This window comes from Rhynchophorus ferrugineus, unplaced genomic scaffold (genome assembly GCF_030347505.1).
Source record: "Rhynchophorus ferrugineus isolate W39M unplaced genomic scaffold, kcgeb_rfMv2 rfM1, whole genome shotgun sequence".
NCBI classification, from domain to species: domain Eukaryota; kingdom Metazoa; phylum Arthropoda; class Insecta; order Coleoptera; family Curculionidae; genus Rhynchophorus; species Rhynchophorus ferrugineus.
Genome location: NW_027472580.1, coordinates 76,316,423 through 76,337,228, shown reverse-complemented (window position 1 = coordinate 76,337,228; position 20,806 = coordinate 76,316,423). Strand labels below are relative to the sequence as shown.

The 20,806-nt window shown below is 29.5% G+C and overlaps 1 long non-coding RNA gene across 1 annotated transcript in view; it reads right to left on the bottom strand.

Annotated features, from left to right (window-relative positions):
• Positions 1-20,449, bottom strand: part of LOC143200023 (uncharacterized) — a 207,424-nt gene extending 186,975 nt beyond the window's left edge. Inside the window, exon 1 of the long non-coding RNA XR_013006602.1 lies at positions 20,377-20,449. This is a non-coding gene — a long non-coding RNA (uncharacterized LOC143200023). The remainder of the gene's footprint in view (positions 1-20,376) is intronic.
• Positions 20,450-20,806: the final 357 nt, after the last annotated feature.

Below are 20,806 nucleotides of genomic sequence, written 5' to 3'. Positions count from 1 at the left end.
TACACGAAGATATTAAAAATGATACATTCTTTCGAGTAGAATGCGTAAATTGCCTGAAAGAGGGGAAAAAGTAGCGGCTATCGATTGACAATACTTTGAATAAAATACATTGTACCAATTTTTCACAATAATACTAGACGAATACATTTAAAACAAATTTATAGGTCTAATATATTTGATTCATATTTTACAAACAAAGAATATTTCTGCATAAATTATAACCATTTCTCTATCATCATTTAAGAAAAATTTCCGTACTTTTTATAATTCTGTTATAACTGAACATTGTAGTAAATTAAAATATAGTGATTAGAACTAATGTATAGTTATTGTTAAATCTATAAATAAAACCATTTTTTAAAAACAATATTTTCAATATAAATGAAATAACTGAAAAATATATAACCCTGTCTGCCGGCTTGGTTGGCGCAGTGGTAAAAGTGACTTGTGATTGTCCTAGGTAAGAGTTTAGAATCCAACAAGGAAAGTGATCCCAGTCACGCCAGTAACCAGGCTGGGCAAGGTTTCTAAGTTGGTCACTCGCCAGTCGGTAGGCTTAATGCCGAGGACCGTGGTTTGGTCCAGTCTAGATAAACCACTAGTTGGTAAAAGGAGACTTTAAAATATAGAAAAAAAAACCCTATTTTAAATTATAGAAAAAGAAACCTATATTCAACTATGCACATTCCTATTTCAAATCTAAGACGCTATCTGGTATTGACAATATTAACCAAGTTTAGAGCACCTCCAGGACATATCTTCATATTTATGCGGTTTTTCGACAAGAAAAAACATATAGGTTTATCAAAATAAGCCTTTGCGTCCCATATTTTTTTTCTCTCTTGCCATCAAGGATTATTTTCCGTACTCTTGATCACTTTGCTATAACTGAATATTGTAATAAAATAAAACATAGTGATTAGAATTTGTATATGGTTACTGTCGAATTTAAAAATAAAGTCAGTTAAAAAATATACATTTTCTATATAACTGGATGGAATAACTAGGTAATATACTACCATGTTAATACTTTGTTAAACGAGATTTTCTTTGAAAGAGAAAGCCAGCGAGAGTAGAGAAAAAAAATTACATTTTACTCTAAATTTATTTGAATATATATAATAATAAAGCCTTTGAAATTCAACTATCCAATTTCCTATTTCAAATCTAAGATGCTACTATTTGATATTGGCAATATTAACCATGTTTAGAGCACCTCCAGGATATATCTTCATGTTTATTGTGGTTCTTCGTCAAGAAACAACGCATAGGTTTGTCAAAATAAGCCTTTGCGTCCCATATTTTTTTCTCTCTCGCCATCAAGAAGTATTTTCGGTACTTTTGATCACTTTGCTATAACTTAATATTGTAATAAACTAAAACATAGTGATTAGAATCAGTGTATGGTTATTGTCGAATTTAAAAATAAAGTTAATTAAAAAATATACATTTTCAATAGAAAATATATAACTGGATGGAATAACTAGGTAATATATAACCCTACCATGTTAATACTTTGTTAAACGAGATTTTCTTTGAAAGAGAAAGCCAGCGAGAGTGAGAGAAAAAAAGTAACATTTTACTCTAAATTTATTTGAATATATATAATAATAAAGGCTTTGAAATTCAACTATGCAATTTTCTATTTCAAATCTAAGACGCTACTATTTGATATTGACAATCTTAACCATGTTTAGAGCACCTTCAGGATATATCCTCGTGTTTATTGTGGTTTTTCGACAAGAAACAACGTGTGGGTTTGTCAAAATAAGCCTTTGCGTCACGGTAACCGGCGCAACTAACGTCGTTTACATTGCTATAAAGCAGCATCGCCGGTATTATGTAAATCACAAGGAGCGAATCTGCCGCAAAGTGTTTACGAGGCCGTCACGAAACGAGATGACGCGCAATTAAACGAAACAAAGCTCAGACCTCACCTTGACGCCGTTTCGATGCGAATTTGACTTTATTTGGAGCGCACATTTGGGTCGCTTTTTTTTCTCGTAGTTGTTGTTAGTTGTCTTTTGACTTTGACAGTAACGTTTGTCTTAGGATAGGTCGGCGACTGACGGATGCCGTCTGAATACCGAACGTGATATGTGGACATGTTTGTTTTGATTAAGTTTGTTAGATTCTTTGTTCAACTTTTTTTGTTTACTTACGAGATATGGGCATCGAAATATTGTTCTTTTAAAAACTTTATAATATATATCCCACCTACAGTAACAGATACATAAACATAGGACTGTTATAAAATAGTTATTTTATTAACCTAATTTATTAATACTTACTTAATTTACACTACTAAAACTAACTTAAATACAATTTAAAAAAATAAAATAAGGTTTAATATATTTTATCATCACTATTAATGTATATCTGTTTTTCGATTACTGACTATATTATTATAACAGTTCAAAAGGACCTATGTCTGAGGTATGAGCACTCGAATTTTTATTTTGCAATACTTCTTTGGAACTTCAAAAAATTGCCTTTAAATAATTTAAAAGTTCCTAAAGATGAATTTGAGAGAGAGATGGGATTTGAGCGTTCCCTGCAAGTATGCTGAAATATATTATATTTTCTAACTAAAAACAGACAATTCTTAAGATGTTAAACATTATTATAAAAGAGCTTTTTTTATTACGTAAAACCAGTTAATAAGTTTACTCCACTACAACTTATGAAACTAGCCCAACTACAGTATGGAAAAATAAAATAAGTTTTAATATTTTATATCAACACAGTTAATGTATACCTCTTTTTCGTAAATTTTCACTGTCTATATCATTATAACAATCTATAAAGAGACAAGCGTTCTCTATAAATTGGTTGAAGCATATGGCTTTTGACATTCTCTAACTAAAATTATGTATGTTCAAATTTTTATTTTGCAAAGCTTCTTTCGACTTTTGATAATTGCACAATATGAAAATAATAATCATTAATAATCTAATTTTTCCAGATGCACTCTTTGAATCTTGAACTGGCCTGTTTTTCTTAGTATCGGATTGGCAACATGGTACATTATGGTGGACTGATACTCTTTCGAAGTAGTTAACACTAAAACTTTAAGTTACTTTCGTTATGCGTTGATTCTAGAGATATATCGCGTTGTATAATTGCTAAAACTCTGCTTTGGAACCATTGATTAGATTTACTGGAAGTACCCGATGGTGGAATTTCGCAGGACCAAGTAGGCCTTAATATTGATTTATAAAGGAATATTTTGTTATCTAAGCATAACTTTGTGTCGGATAATAGTATATTTTGCTTAGTTTTATCAGTCCAAATTGTTTTTGTTTATCAAGTATGTGCTTCTTTCAAGTTAGGCTTCAGTCTAGATGCATGCAAGGTATTTAGCATCATCTGCCTTTGGTAGTTAGCTACTATTAATATTTACTGATGGGTACGTTCTTTTACGTCAGACAAATATTACATGGGTAGATTTTATTTTATTGCCTTTAATACGCCAAGTTTTCAGCCACAGTTGTTTTTATTATGTGCGTTTGAAGGGTTTCTGGTGAGTAGATCGAATAGATCTAGCAGTAGATACAATATTAGGCCCAGTACACTACCTTGAGGAACTTCTCAATATATTGGAAGCATTTCAGTGTGTTTATCACCTTGTTTTATGGTAAACTATTTGTAAGATAAAATTTCTGAAAGTATGATTGAGTTTATGCAGTATACATTGCAGTACTGTGTGTAAAAAGTGTGACGCGTTTTATCAAAATCCTGAGATATATTCAGGAATGATATACTTTTCACTCAGGTTTTTATTTATTTAATTTACCAGTCTATGCATTTGTTCCATAGTTCCGTGCTTAATGGGATACACAAATTGATATTTTGAAAGAGAAAGAGAGATCCAACATTCTATAAAATATTTCTATTTTCAATTATTGTGTTAAGCCTCTTGATAAACAGTTTCTCAAGAATTTTGAAAATTATAAATAGTAAACTGATTGTTTTTTTTTTGGGGGGGGGGTGGATTTGAGAATCATATTGATTCTAATCACTTTCCAAATTCCAGGGAAGTAATTTATTAGTAATAATGCATCAATTATAAATGTGACTAATTTTAAACCTGATTATATCCAATATTTTTAATTTCATTTATAATTATTAGTTTAAATTCCTTAACAGTATTTTTTGATAGGTTATTACAGAAAACTAGAAATAGAGAATTTAGAAAGTCGGTGGTTTTCTTCATCTCAGGGTAGTTCCTAAGGGTTTACATACATTTTCGGAAAATGTTTTGGTAAATATAATTGTAGCAGATTTTTTCGATCTTCAAAAAAACAGATTCAAAAATGTCCCATAATTGAAAAAAATAATTAAACTGAAAGAAATATATATATTAAAACAAATAAAAATCGAGTTTATAAAACATCTTTTTAATATCATGAAGTGGAAGTAAGTTTTTTTTATCAATTAAATTTAAATAAAATCTAAGACGATAGCGAGAAGAAAGATGGCTGGTGAAAGGCCATCCGAACTATCAATTTACCTGAAATTCTTCACAGAGCTTCACCTGATAGGTCCACCAGATAATTCAAGACCGACGATGGTCGGCGAAAGAATTATGGTCTTCTTTTTTCTCCCTTTCTTCGTCGTTTTATCTTCCACCGAAGGAATTTCGAAACACGACGTTTCGGCTAATAATTTAAGTTCGTGGCGGACGTGGGGGTAATTTGTTATGGTGCAGGAAGACCATTTCGGATTGTTAAATTGGAACCGAACTGACCGAAACCGAAATAAACTTAATTAATATTCCTTTTATTTTACGGGACGCGATCGTTTATCATTCATTTTCGGTGAGATTGATATCGAATGTTATTGTACGCCATTAAATTGGCCATTAAATTGCACGTTAAATGTGGAGCTTCTGAATCATCTAAATATCTTGTTTGAGTCTCACTTTCTCTTTTCATCCCTTATGTTCTTCGCTTTTATTGATCACTTGTATTGTTATTGGATTATTTCTAGAATATTTTTTGATTACTTTGGCAAAGGTTTTCTGAATTGTCCTCATCTCGTATTTGATTATTGTTTCTTGAGGTTTAAAACATCTTGATAAAGTAAACATTTAAGTGGAACTTATGTTTGTTATTATTTAAACATGCTTTCAAAGTAGCACTTTGTTAACAATAACTAAATATATTGAGTTACAAAATTACTGATCCAGTAAATCAGGGGTTCTTTTTTTTAGATACCGAAAAACACACTAAATTTCATTTTGTAGGGTCGATAAGTTCTGAAAAATAGACTTTACACTACTTCAGGATATTCACACTTAATAACAAATGAACTGTAATGAATTAATCAATGCTTCATAATCCAGGAAGGTTAAAATGACTGGTTGACTTTGGTGATAAATGTATTTTATTCTCGTTCTATATCAACAACTCATATATGCAAATTATAGACACATTAGAGCTCTAATGTTTTTATTTCATATATTTCAACGAGAATACACGCAGGAAATTCAGAAATTAATGTTTCATTAGAATCAGAAGCATATCGAAAGGCTTGGGTGTGCCAATCGGTGTATAAATTCATCTTCTATGTGATCAGATACTTGGTGAATTCCATGAAACACGGTGTTATTAAACTTAAAATATATGACATTTATAGTTTACCAGATCGACATATCCTATATCTTAGGCTTCAGTTGTATTTTTATTATTGTTTTTTTTTCAAATATATACAAAATTGACATTGAGGTGGCCTCACAGGTCTTTTTGTACCTTTGAAAGACATTGTATGTACAAATGATACAATTATTAATGATTATAATAAGTATACCTAACAGAAGAATTATTTAATAATTAATTAAGGAAATTTAGTTAAATTATTACTCTAATGTTAATGAAGATCGAATCTATTGTAGTGACTAGAACTAATTTTTTTTGGTCTTAACAGTAAGAATTTCTTTCGAATAGTATTATATACAAAAAAATAGTACAATTAAACAAAATATCACAGTCAATCATGATATATATCTTACAAATTATAAAAAAAACGAAAAAACAGTTAAAAGAAAAAGGGCGATCATTTAAAACGATAACGAATCATTACTGAATATGTGTGAACAAGTATTAATTATAATATTTATTGTTATAGATAAAATATAAAAGTTAATTCTTTTTTTGTGTTATTTCCCCTGTTAACATTTGTATTTTTTAACAGTTATGTTTCGGTTTTAATGTACTTTTATGTTAAGTGGTCATCTATATAGTGTCTCAAGTATCTATTTTCTTGACGCGCATTGAATTGTTGTTTAGTCTAGCAGAGTGGTTGGTTTTCCAATTTTTAAAGCTGTTCTAAATATATTTATTTCTATTTATCTTAAACGTTCCATTATCTGGTTAAATATAATCAGCTGAAATAATGATAATGTTTTTTTAGATAATTTATTCTCTTTTATAAATCCATTATTTTTCGTTTTGCATATATTAAAAGGATATGTTTATTATTTAACATTTCAAAAAGTTTTAAATAATTAAATGATTTTTCGTTAAATATTATACCCTTGTTAATGTTATCCTTTTGCTTTTTTTGAATTGCCATTTTAAAGTTCAAGAAGTGAGTATATAAGGACTTGTTATATTAGGTTTAAATTATTTTGATCTATAAGCAGTATATATTAAACATATGTCTTGTGATTACATAATGTATTTTGCTGTAATTTTTTGTGTGAATTTCCATACTAAAAGTTCAAGAATACAATACCGTATAAGTTTCAATGGATACTTTAAATATCTTTTAATATTTATATATTATAAGCTAATATACTTATTTATTGATTTATTATTTATTTTAATATCTAATAATATCTATTGGTGTTATTTTTTTAAATATATTTTTACACAAAATATTGATGTAAGAAGGTACATTACAATTTTATTTATTTACATATGAAATATTTAAAAAAATCATTTAGTAAAATAGTTATTTATAAAATACATAAATTGTGTATATATAAATTATAAAAAAAATTGAATCAGATGTATATATCAATTTTCAATTGTCATATTTCCTATGTTCCGTTTTAAATTATTATAAATTAGTATCCAATGATAGTAAAATAGTAAATTATAAAAATAATAAATACTCGAATTAGAAGAAATAGATGCGAAAATTACTCAATATAACATTTTTTGACACTAATTATAATTTCTAATTTAACGTAATAAGACATTTTATTATCATACTTATATTTTAATACTTATGTATAAAATATTCCTAGGCATATCAAATTAGCTTCTCCTTAGCTCTCCTTCTTTCTCGCTTTTTATCTTTTTATGGGTTTTGATGTGGTACGATAATGTAGTGTTTATATCATATATAATAACTTCTTTATATTTAATATATTTGGATAATAAATATATACCATACGTCAGGAAAACTTTCCTTATAGGGAGATAAATTAGAATTTAATCTAAAAAGAAATCTAATACATAACAATTCAATAGAAACAGTATACAAAGAGAGAGAGAGAGAAAGGGCGAGAAGGATTAAAAGTCCAGGAAACATTTAAAACCCACTATCGACACTTTATAAATTCCAGCGATTTCGAAAATCCGAAACCCGACACCCATACAGAACACACGCACCACAGAAGAAATCCTCGACGTATATCAACCAGTAACGATGCCAATACCAAAAGCCCAAGTAGATTTCTCTGATTTTCGCGCAAAATAAAATAAATATGCTAATTTCGCAGGTCGAACGGCCGCTCGTAAACGTTCAACCATATATCGTGTACCATGTAAGATACGTGGATAATTCAATATGTGCATATGGTATCATGGTAAATAAAAAAGGTTTTTTTTCTTCAAGTATAAACAGGACATTTATTGAATTAATAGTTATGTTAATTATGTTAGGATGGATTTTAGTTTGGTTTATAGTTTGTTGGTGAATTTTCTGTTAATAAACGATGAACAGAACAGACAGAACCAGACAAATATATGGCGACAAAAGAGACTGTAGGTGCAGGACTACGTGTAATAAAAGATGGAAGAGACAAATACGAAGTGGGTCTATAACCAGTATTATCACAGTGAACAAGGAAGTCAATCGAAGAATTTAATAAGATTTTATGCAAATAATTAATTGTTCTTAGATAGTCCAATGATCGGAACATACTGTTACTAGTTGGAGTATTTCTAAAAACCTCCCTTTTTAATTTGGACAAGCTTACAGATTGAACAAAAAACTATTTTCCATATGTTGTATTTACTCTATTTTGGTTTAATAACAATTAACATAAAAATGAATGTTATTGGCATATTAGAAAATTGCATTAATATATTACATGTACAAACATAATTAAATTTTTTTTTCATTCATAATACAATTACGTTATATTATAACATTCTTAAATATCAGGTATTCGAGCCTGAAAGTCGAGTATTTCCTGAGTTCACTCCTTGGGTTCCCCAAGTGGCGAGTGTCGGCTTCACCGAAATGTAATTTTTTTATACGCCAACAACAAATTGTTTTGATACTGACAGTTTTGATTCATAATAGAAAACTCAGGACTATAGTTAATAAATTATCATATAAAATTTGGTTCTTCTTTGATCAGTGGCATACCATAACGTCTGCTTCCTAATATCCCACCAAATAATGATAAAATTGTAATTAGTTTTATCTTCGTCAGTAACTATTACGATATTACTCTTCAAGTTTTTTAGCCTATATGTGTGACTTATTCTAGTTCCTTTATTTTGCAATAAAATAATCTTTACAGCAGCCATACTGTTGTTTTCACAATGTAGTAACAGCAATGTTATCAAAAAAAGCGTCATCTAACTCAAGGGAAGATGTAATTAAACAATAAATAATATTCAATCAATATATTCATCAAATATCAATATTATGTTACATAAAAATGATATTTTAACTCCAGAATATAACCTAGTAACGTAGCATATATTTGTAATAAAAACAACTTTATATATCAACATATCCTTTAAATACATATATACAGTACTTGAACTTTAATATGGCATTTCGCAAAAAAGAGGAAAAGGATAATGCCAACGAAATACATTATTCAACAGACTCTGGCTACAGAACTATATTAAATATATTAAAAATATATTTATATATATTAATAAGTTAAATTATCAATTATAATTAGATGTATAGTTCTTAAATAAGAAAATAAATATAATATGATATATTAAAATATATATCAATCATGAAGCCATGAAGCGACTATATCCTTTATTTATTTATGTATAGTTCTTGAACTTTAAAATGGTAATTACTAAATAGCAAAAGGATAACATTATCAGAAATATGAATTATTCATTTGATATTCAGTGATAAACATATCCTTTTAAGATAGATTGTATATCACAAAATGCTAATTCATATATATAATACATTCAATTGTTATTTTACTTTATTAATTATTGTTAATTTAGCTGATTGAATATCATAACCCAATGGGGAATTAAAATAAGAAATATTTCCAGCTGAATTTTGCCCACCGAGCAATAACAAGTCATTTATATTGATGAGTTACTGATGTTTATAACAGGTGCGGCAAAAGTCCCGCTACCATTTTGATTGCGTGCCATCTCGATTATGTGACGTGAAGCTCAGTTTCGCCTTAACCCTTGTACTGCGTAGGTCTCCAGATTTTATTATGGATAAATATCCGACGCAAGAACGAGCAGAAATATTGAAAATAATCGTTCCATTATTGTCACTCAGCGGAAATTGCGTCAAAAATATCTTAATCGTCCAGTGACTCACAAAACCACAATTTATCGTCTAAATTCGAATTTTCGATAGTACGGTATGACAGCAGACAGGTCTCGTTCTGGAAAACAACGTATGTCTCGTAACGCTGAAAATGTAGCTCTGGTGTGCGATAGTACTTCAGAGTTTCCACAAACATCAATTCGTTGACGTGGTTCCCAGTTACACATCTTTGCACGCAGTTAAAGGCGAATTTTGAAAACTGATTTGAAAGTGTTCCCATACAAAATTCAATTACTCCAAAAATTGCTACCGAGATATTAGTACACGAGTTGAGCATAGTAATGCAACCCTAAGTCTGGTGAAATTGAAACTTTTTAATCAAACTTCATTGCATCCACTAAAAACAACTGTATGGTGTGGTATTCATGCTGGGAAGATCATTGGTACCTATTTTTTGAAAATGACCAAGGTATTGCAATTACTGTTACTTCTGAACGGTACCAAGACATGGTTCGAAAATGTCTTGTGTCTGAAATGGAAAAGCAAGGACTAGAGGACGAGAGGTTTTAGCACAGCACACACAGCTCGTTCAACAATTCAATTATTGAATGACTTTTTTCCACGAAGACTAATTTCACGAAGTGGTGATTTAGCATGATAAGCTAGATCTTCGAATCCAACAGTACCGGACTTTTTCTTATCGGGTCTTTTAAAATAAAAAATGTATGTGAATAAGCCTTAAACGATTCAATATCTTAAAAGCAATATTCCTCACGAAATTGAAAAAATTCAGCCTCAGATGTTGCAGCATGTCATGAAAAATGTCTTAATAAGAGCCTTAATAGGTTGCATAGCGAATCGCGGTCACCATTTAGCCGATATAATTTTTTAATCATAACGAAAAAAAAAACCAAATGAACTTTTTATAAAAACCAAACTTACTTATCTTTTCTTTGAGCAAAGATCTAGGCAATTCAATCATTATCGTCAATATACAATTACCGTCATTGAATCAATCTCCTTGGCTCACTGTAATTAAGCCATTTGTAACGTCTTCAAACTATGTAAATTGCATATCAATAATACAATAAAAATTCTTGCCTTTAATGTGTTCATCAAATGTTACACTAAGGAAAAGTGAAATACAGTTTAACTGAAAAAAAAACTCCAAATTCCTTACTATGAGATGTAGGATGATTTTGGATGTAGGGAACATATCTCATTTATTTTTTCTTTCTTACAAGGGGATAGGGGAGTGCTTATGGTTCTTATGGAATAGCATCAACATTGATTTATAATAGATTGAGGTAAAGGTAATTTCGTCGTTTTTGTTTTGTTATGTTTTTCAAAGTATGCAAAGTTATTCAAATAAGTTTAAAACAGAAAATCAATTATATGTTGTTTGAACGATGATGTACCTCTTTTTAAGTAACATCATAATTCCATCACTGTCAACATTTGAGGTTTATGAGCGAAAAGTGAGGACCAACCATTCACCAGTCTCTTATAAAGCCTATCTTACGTCATTAAGGGAGTTATGTTATAAATGAAGAGACTGGTTCAGGCTATACGAATGGTTTTATAAAGACCTTTGCTATTAATAAACTCTGGTTGTTTATTAAGTAGCAGCTTCAATTCCATTAGTTATTGACAAAAGATACAGTTGGGTTAAGGCCTTGCCAAGTTCAAGCAGCTCATAACGAAACACTCAGCTAACTCTTCTTGACTTTCTTACAAAAATGCTTCAGTCTAACTTCAGGAACGATTCATAAATGGAAACTCGAGCAACTAAGTTTTTCGTTATAAATCATGTGGAACCTCTTTTGTCGACCTTCTTTTGGTATATAGTCTTTTGAAACTATTTTATGCTTAATGTTTAGCACAAAGACTAATTAATATTGATCGTAAAAGGTAAATATTTGTTTTTTAAACATTGGTCATGCGAGGTTCAAGTTTATCATCGAATTGGGCAAACCAATTATGATAGTGGCATTCCCTAAAGCATTCATCACCATAAAAACCATAGAATTTTTAAAAAAATCAAAAATGTCTTTTTGTGGAATCTACCAAGAAATGCTTGTTCTTCATGGTACATAGGCTCAAATGAATTCATAAAATCGCCGATTAACAATATTACAAATTTTTAATTTCACAAAATTATTAAATGAATATTTTCTTATTTCTACTGACGTAAAATTTAATGGGGCTATAAAATGGGGCAAAACTAATTGACTAAAAAACTTTTTTTTTCTTATATAGGGCAAGGAATACTAAATAGTATATATATATATATATATATATATATATATATATTAAATATAGAAAAAATAGTAAAAATAGTCTTCTAAACAAACTGAAAAATCCACACTGTAAGATATTTCCAGTATGTAAGATATAGACAGAACAAAATCAAAAACTTGTTTAGCTATAATTCATATTTATGCATTTAATATTGGCAATAACAGTAACGGATTCAGGATTTTTGTTTGGAGGGCCCTAACCCTGGTTTTAAGTTTAATTTAAAATTTGTCATGGGAGGGCTTAGAATTTTTAGTGACGACTACAACCCCTTAGCCGCTCTATATTAAAAACTATTGTTATTTATTCAATTAATGAACATAAGCCATTGAATTAATAAGGCTATTATCTTTTTGTTCTAACTTTTATGCCAAACTAATATTTAGGGTAATTAATAAGAATTTTCTTGTATTCTTATATCCTATATGTTTTTAACTATCTACCATATTAACTATGAGTCATATTGTATGGTTATCAATAAATTTGTAGATAATGTTGAAAATTATAATAATATTAATTAGACATTTTTATATATAATTACAGTAATTACAGAGTTAATGCAATGCTTTAAAAGTGTATGTAAAGTGAGGTAAACATGTTCAAGTATCATAAAAATACTTATAAGATTAAATCGATTAAATCTGACTTTGGTCAGCAACAGTTACTAGTAATAGTCAATAATGTCTAATGGAAACTCCTGTCATTGTGTCATTACGACACGGGTTTGGCGGCACGGATTTGGTTGAAAAATTTTAACGAAAATTAGATAATAAGTGAAAATGAACTGATACTTACGTATCCGTAAAGACATTGCTTAAAGCTACCTGTTAGCTGTAGATCTTTAAATCTATTTAAAATAAAACAATGGTAAAATAAAAAATTAATTAATTTTAATATGTTTAAAGTAGCGTTGGGAACTATCGAGCGAAAATAGTCGAAATAGTCGATAGTCGTAAAACAGTCGAAACAGTCGATAGTCAAAAAATTAGCGACTGAAAATATTAATTACTTTTTTCAGTCAAATGCATGGTTCGACTGTTTTATTCATTCGTGATATCGAAGATGTACGAATTCTTTCCTGTATAAATTGTGAGAGAGCAAGCAGTAGTACAAGCGAGACGGAGATGTATATATTCCTTCACGTACTAACATCAAAAAAGAAATGGAAAGAAATAATATTACCATGCAATGAACAATTTCATTTTAAAGGAAGTAGAATTACTTTTATATTTGAATGTTCTGTGGATCTGTAAAAAGAAATGGAATAATAGCCTGGCAAATGTTTTATGGTATTTTAATAATAAGTTAATTGCTATTTTTAAATAACAAACTATAATAAATATAGATAATACAATAGAACTTAAACAAAACCTAGAAACTAAAGATGTACAATAACCACAAATACTAAATAAAAATTAAACATTAACTTAATCATAGAAAAAACTAATCCATGACATTTCCAATTAATTTCATTTCTTATTGAACAGAAATATTCTTTAATCGCTATTCAAAAATATAATCATGTTCAGCATTTTTCCTGTGATGTGATTTCTTCGCCCAATAGGTGGCATTTCCAAATACTGCTTAATTTGTAAAGTTGTTGTAGGTGTAATTATTTTTTTCATTCTAGCTAATTTTTTATCAAAATGACTTCAGCTGTAATATAATCTTCATTAATATTTGTATCTTGAACTTCGGGTTGTAGTACTGTATTTGCATTTCTTGAAGTTACAATGCAAGATATCTCTTATGTGATAATTTCTTATATTCCCTCAGCATTATTTGTAATATTAATACTGATTTTATTAATCAATTTTCAAAAGGGATTCTCTTTTATTGATGACATCTAATTGCAGATAGTAGAAGATGAGGATTCTCTTTCAAAATATTCTTAAACCATAGAACGTTTCGCTAAATGCATCACTCTACTGAAAAAATATAAAATAATGAAAACAGACTGTAAAAAAATGCTCTGTCTTACTTGCTGATAAGAAGTGTTGACTATCATTATTTTGTCGTATTTTTTAATAGTCAAAAAAATCAATTGTTGAACATTAAAAATAGATTTTTCCTGTTAGAAAATTTATTCGATAGAAATATTTAGTATAAATATAGATATATATCACCTCTTTATGGTTAATATTCTATACGAAATTTGTCTGCTACTGTAAAAACTTCTTCAAATTGTTTCAAATCGATTTCTGGAACCTTTCGAATCTAGATTTAGTTTTCAAGAATTTAGGAAAGAAGTTTCTATAATCAAAAGGCTTGAACAAAAATCGAGAGAGTTAAAAAATGATCTTTTAATGCCATAAAAACAGTCAAAAGTATTTTACTATTTATCATTCTCAATTTTAACCTATTTACCCTATTACATTAATAATCTTGAAAAATAGCGTTCAAAATGTTGATGTATTAATATACAATACACTGTTATTTAGAAGCAAACCACCAAAAAAATCATAAAACTATATATATTACATATAAATCTATGTAAGCCTAAATTCGGCACATTTTTGTTAAGGTCGCGGCTAGGACGAGAGAGCCAGAATGTTAAAAATCAGTCGAATGAAACTAGTAGAACCGGAAATATTAACTAAAAGTACACGACTAATACAGTCGATTGTAAAAAGTGATCAATTACTAAACAGTCGATGGTCAATTTTAAAGAGTTTTATATAGTAGGAAAATAATTATGTAGTAGAAGTGTTGAAATAGCGATTTCTACAAATACAGGACTTTTATCTTTAGGATTACTGGGATTGCTTTCGAACCAAAATTAACCTGTTTCAAACGATTAGTTTCCTTGTATAATACAGAGGTTTTGTCCGACCAAATCGTCTTGTGTCATTTCACTAACCATAGCGGGCTTAAGTCCCAGTAACAAATTGGATCTTATTTTAAACGTGGATAGATATATTTTCTCGCACGGCCCTCAAATGTGACATAAACAAGACGTTAAACGCACAGAAACAGACCGTAAATCATCGACAGCCGAAAAAGTGCTCAGAACAGATCCCGCAGACTTGAAAGCGTGTTGGCCAGGCCTGAAACACTTTACCACTTGATACGCCAGTGTTTTTTTGGTGCGTTTTTAATCTCCGAATTTTATGGGGTTTACGATTTTTATGGCTGTTCTGTGTCGGTCTCGACTTCAGTTAGTTGTACGCGAGCAATGCCCCAATATCAGCTGATAGATGGAATTGAGTGTTTCTAATAAGCCGATATTCAATAAAAAAATTTTAATTTAATAATCTGTTTAATAGGTGCATTAGACAATAATTAATTCATATTATTATGCTATTTTTATACCCTAACTAGATAATTATCGAATGAAAACGATTATCGATTAGTAATTGAGTAATTTTTACTAGCGATTGAAACACTCCAATGTTTTGTTCGCACAATTTTCCGTCGCGACTAATTTATTTGAATATAATAGTAATTACTAGTTTTTAAACGACTTTAAAAAAATGAGGATGTTCTATGTTCGGCAGTATATATAAAATAATCAGATATTTTTGTATAATGTTATTGCTGAACTGATGAAATATGTCAGTATAATAGCCATTCAGTTTGCTTTTTAAACACTAACCATATCATGTGAGAAGACGTGCAGACGAAACATTGTTGGTAACCGTTTATATGGTGTAATGGTTAGAACGTTAAAACTCACACTTGGAGGTCGCGGGTTAGATTTTCAACAGGACAGCATATAAGTTTGTTCTAGTTTAGTTGGAACACTAGACTAGGTAGCAGACCCTAAGACCTAAAACGTTCCCATTTTCAATCTTTATTCCTATTTTCCCTGATACGGGCTGTACTTTTACTTGGGCTGTCCATTGTAATACGTAATAAAGTAACAGTGCAATTTATTGAATAAATATCTAACACTAAAAAGAAAATTGAACCGACTTCAAAAAATAGATCATCAAATTTATCATTTATCATATCAAACTTAGATTTTTAACAAAAAAAAAACATTTTAAAATAAAATATGTACATGATAGTCGTTGTAATAACTAAATAAAAATAAAAGAAAAACCTATTTAATCCATCTACTACACGTATTTTATATTCTACTATATACACATAATTTAGCTTAATACCTACCTAAATCTATTTAGCTATTTACAATATTATTATAACTACTACCAACTGATCAGTTTGTAGTCGGTGCCAAGCCTAAACAATACAAAAATAATATAATTTTGTAACTTATACACAAAATTAAATTACAAACAAAACAAATCTAATTTGTTGCATTTGTTATAAAGTTCAAAGTAATAGCAAAATATAAAATCAAACTTTGATTTAATTTAAAATGAACTAATCTTTACAGCGCAAATCACTATCCTTTCCTCTCTCAAAGTTAATACGAGACGGAATTCGTACATTTTAGTCTTATAATAGGGATGGAAATAATATACGAAACGTGTATTTTCATTCGAATACTTTTTGGATTATCGACTGAACGAATCAGTCAACAGTCCAAAAAGTTCGATAATTCTCAACGCAACTTTAAACCAACCTAGGTAGAACTCTGTCCCACCACAAAGCAGTTAAATCCCTGTCGATTTAAACGTGTGAATTCTGATTTCACTGCGTTTAAAGAGCATCGTCTGTGATCGCATAATTGAATTGATGTTGTAGGTACATTAACTATATAATTATATCGCATTGTTGGAATTACCAATAATGGAATATTAAAAACAGCAATGGAACATTACATTTTGTTGAAATAAAATGTATGTTGCGGTCTGAAACAATAGTTTTTTAATACAAAAATAATTTAAAATAAAAAATCACTTTGTTAGACTTTTTATTTTATTAGATGAAAATGGCTTTTGTAAGGGTTTTGTGAACCAGTAAAATTAAAAAAAATTAGAACAAAATTAATTAATATAGTGACCAATGGTCAATAAATTACTAATTAATTTTTGGGAGATTTTAACAACAATATGGACCTACTTAGTTAATAACAACAATTCTACAAATAATGAAGTGAAGTCAATTATAGTCCATACAAATATTTCCCAAATTTGAAAGGGAAATCGTAAAAGACGATTGAAAAAACAAAATATGTCTTACCAGTTATATTTCGAAATTAATATCTATATTAAGTAATTTTCAGTTCAAAGGAATGATCCTAGACACTCAGGTTTTTTATACTATATTTCCTGAATTAGACAATCTGAATCAAATTGGATTGGTTTTACAGTGAAGTTCTAGATTTGTTTCATATGGGTTTAAAAATTGTCAGGAAGAAAGAAAGAGTTGTAATTAAATTAACTACAGACTCTGAAGCAATATGGTTATAAATTCTAATTAAATCTATATTCAGATGTATGTTGCTACCTTGACAACCCTCTACCTATGTCTGGGTACCTATGTATTTTCAGATATGAAAAATATTTAACACTTGCTTAGAAATCTTTTGTTAGATGACTAGTTTACTGCCAAATCAGAATCACTTAAATAAATCTAAAATTGTTAATGTTGCTATTGCTATAAAGTTGTAAATTTCTGGTTATAAAATTGAAATATGTTTTTAATATTTTTAAACATATTTTAAAGGCCCCTTTTATCAACGAGGGCTTATCTGGGCTACACTTACAGTTTAACGTGGACTCCGAACCACGGTACTCGGAATTAAGCCTACCGCCTGGCGAGTGACCAACTTAGAAATAATCCCAGAAGACATCCGCTCTTACCCAGCGTGGTTACTGGCGTGACTCGGATCACTTTCCTTGTCGTATTTTGCACATTGGCCTAAGGACAATCGCAAATGTTAAATAATCACAAACATAAATTTACGACCATGCGGCAGCAGGATTCGAACCCGCGACTATCACAATAGTAGAAGGACCGTCCTGATGCCTTTACCATTGCGCCAACCAAGCGGGCTAATTAAATATTATTTTTCATTATATTTTCGTTCTTTCGAACTAAATATTTGCGTCACATATATATGTTAGTTATTCCATTATATTAGATATTATTAGAGATTTAAGAAGCCATACTACAGCGTCATTAAATAGTGGATAAAACATTCTAAATATAAATATTCTCATATTTAGTCGCTCAATAAGAAGTACGGCCTTTGAAAATGGCCTCTACAGAAGGCCAGTGTAAGAACTGATTGGCTTGTTCGCGTTCTAGAAATTAATGATGAATCTGGCACAGTCCGGCTAATAGAAAAAGTTGATGATATATTTTAATATATGCAGGCAGACAGCCAAATTTCGTACCTCTGCAGAACCAAACATTCGCCATAAAGCAGTTTTGAATCGTTTAGATAATATTAGAAACGAAAAGAAGCTTGAAATATAATAATTTTTGAGAGGAATTGTTGTAAACGATGAAAAATGGATAATATATGAAAATGAAATGTTCATGATAAGCTGCTGGCACCTTGCGAACCCATTAATTTGGGTTCCAATTGGCGAGAAGTAATAAAATTGAAGCCAGCAATTAAAAAAAACTGGCCAAAATGGATTACGACAATGCTATATCACAAACAGCTTTGGCGAGGGCAATACATTCTAGTCCTTGCAACACTCTCTTAATGATGTAAAGGTGACCTCAATAGAGACTCACTTGGTTCAGATTGTCGTCCAAAAATCAGAAGTTTTATGGTCAGGCAATAATGGATTTGCAACAAAAAGGTCATCAATCACCATTGTGTTTGAAATTTATTAATAAATTCGCTTTGGAAAATAAAAAAAGGAAAAAGCTAAATTATTTTTCCTCAACCTAAGAAAGACAAATGGCTAATAAAGATGGTGATCTTAAAAATAGATTTTTTCTATTAATTCTATTAAGTAAATTTTACTTAACCTAGGACAGAGAGTATTTAAAGGAATCTTGTAGCAATTAAAATTATTTACAGTTAATTTTTGTTACGGTTATTTATATAACTAAATAACAAATTAATAGAAATAATGATTTCTATGTCTCGTAATTGGAAATATCGATACCCGTGGATGATGGAATTAAATGGATTATTTATTAGTACGCACTTGTCGATAAATTATGATGGTATTTAAAAAATATTCGTATCCGTAAGGGGGGGGAAATCCATCATCGCTCATTATATCTCTAGGCGGAAAGGTTGCGATTCGACCAACTTTCTAATTAAGTTTATAAATAAAATCAAAGTATTTATCGGGATAACTTGTCAATAGATAAGTTCTAATCACCGGGTACTAAAATTATTTACTACCCACTTACCGTAGGAGATCGTCATCACGGTAGAATAAACTGGCTTTTATTTTCGATCTTCGTTTTAATTATACTAGATCCAGAAATATCCAGAGAATATTTGAAGTGAAATTAAAATACTATAAAACTAAAATATTATTGTAGGTCAGCGTACTATCGCTACTGCTACAAGAGCAGGGAGTTTGTACATAGACGTTGATTGTACATATACAAGACTGATAAATCTGACAACGAAGGCCCATCTCAAATATATCAGTGATTAGGCAGAAGTTTTCTGAGCTAGCAGATGGCATCATTATATATATATATATATATATATATATATATGTATATATATATATATATATATATATATATATATATATATATATATATATATCCTTGCCCTGTACGATCACGATTTGTTCTGGTCCTTGCAAAACTCTCTTAACCATCACTTGGTTCAGATTCAGAAGTTTAATAGGGAGGAAATAATGGATTTGCCACTAAAAGATCATCAATCACCACTGACTAGAGTTGGAAAACTGTTAATAAATCCGCTTTAAAAAACAAAAAATGCAAAAAAAGCTAAATTATTTTTCGTCAACCTAAGAAAACCAACTGGTTAATAAAGATGGTGATCTTAAAAATGGATTTTTCTAGTAGTTGTATTAAGTAATTTTTACTTAACCTAGGACAGAGAGTATTTAAAGGAATCTTGTAGCAATTAAAATTATTTACAGTTAATTTTTGTTACGGTTATTTATATAACTAAATAACAAATTAATAGAAATAATGATTTCTATGTCTCGTAATTGGAAATATCGATACCCGTGGATGGTAAACGATGATGGAATTAAATGGATTATTTATTAGTACGCACTTGTCGATAAATTATGACGGTATTTAAAAAAATATTCGTATCTCTAAAGGGGGGAAATCCATCGCCGCTCATTATATCTCTAGGCGGAATGATTTCGACTCGACCAACTTTCTAATTAGGTTTATAAATAAAATCAACGTAATTATCGGGATAACTTGTCAACAGACAAGTTCTAATCACCGGGTAGGATTTAAAGGTAATAAATAATCGCTTATATAAGGAATAATTGAGGATTTAGTCAGTAAAATTGTTTGCCCACTTACCGTAGAATCCCGGTCGTCATCACGGTGGAATAAACTGGTTTTCCTTTTCAAATCGGACCCAGTTGAACGCCATCTGTAAAGCGAAATAGAGATATTCGTTAATTAATGTTTTTAATTATAGGCATTTTTTAAACATTATTTATTTCTTATAGTTTAATGATGGTTAATAATTATAAATAAATAATTTTAATACATTTTTTATATTTACTCTTGGTGGTTCAACAGTTTGCAATTTTGATTTCAACTGAACAAGATGTATTAGTTCACCGAATGAAAATTATTAAGTGCTTACTTATAGTCTATCCAAAGTTATTTTGTACATACATCAAGTTGCCTGCCGCTATTTGTAAATTTGTTTTATAATCAGACAATATTTTCCTTTTCATATTATTCTAGTTAAAAAAAGACACAATGCTGTGTGATAAGTACG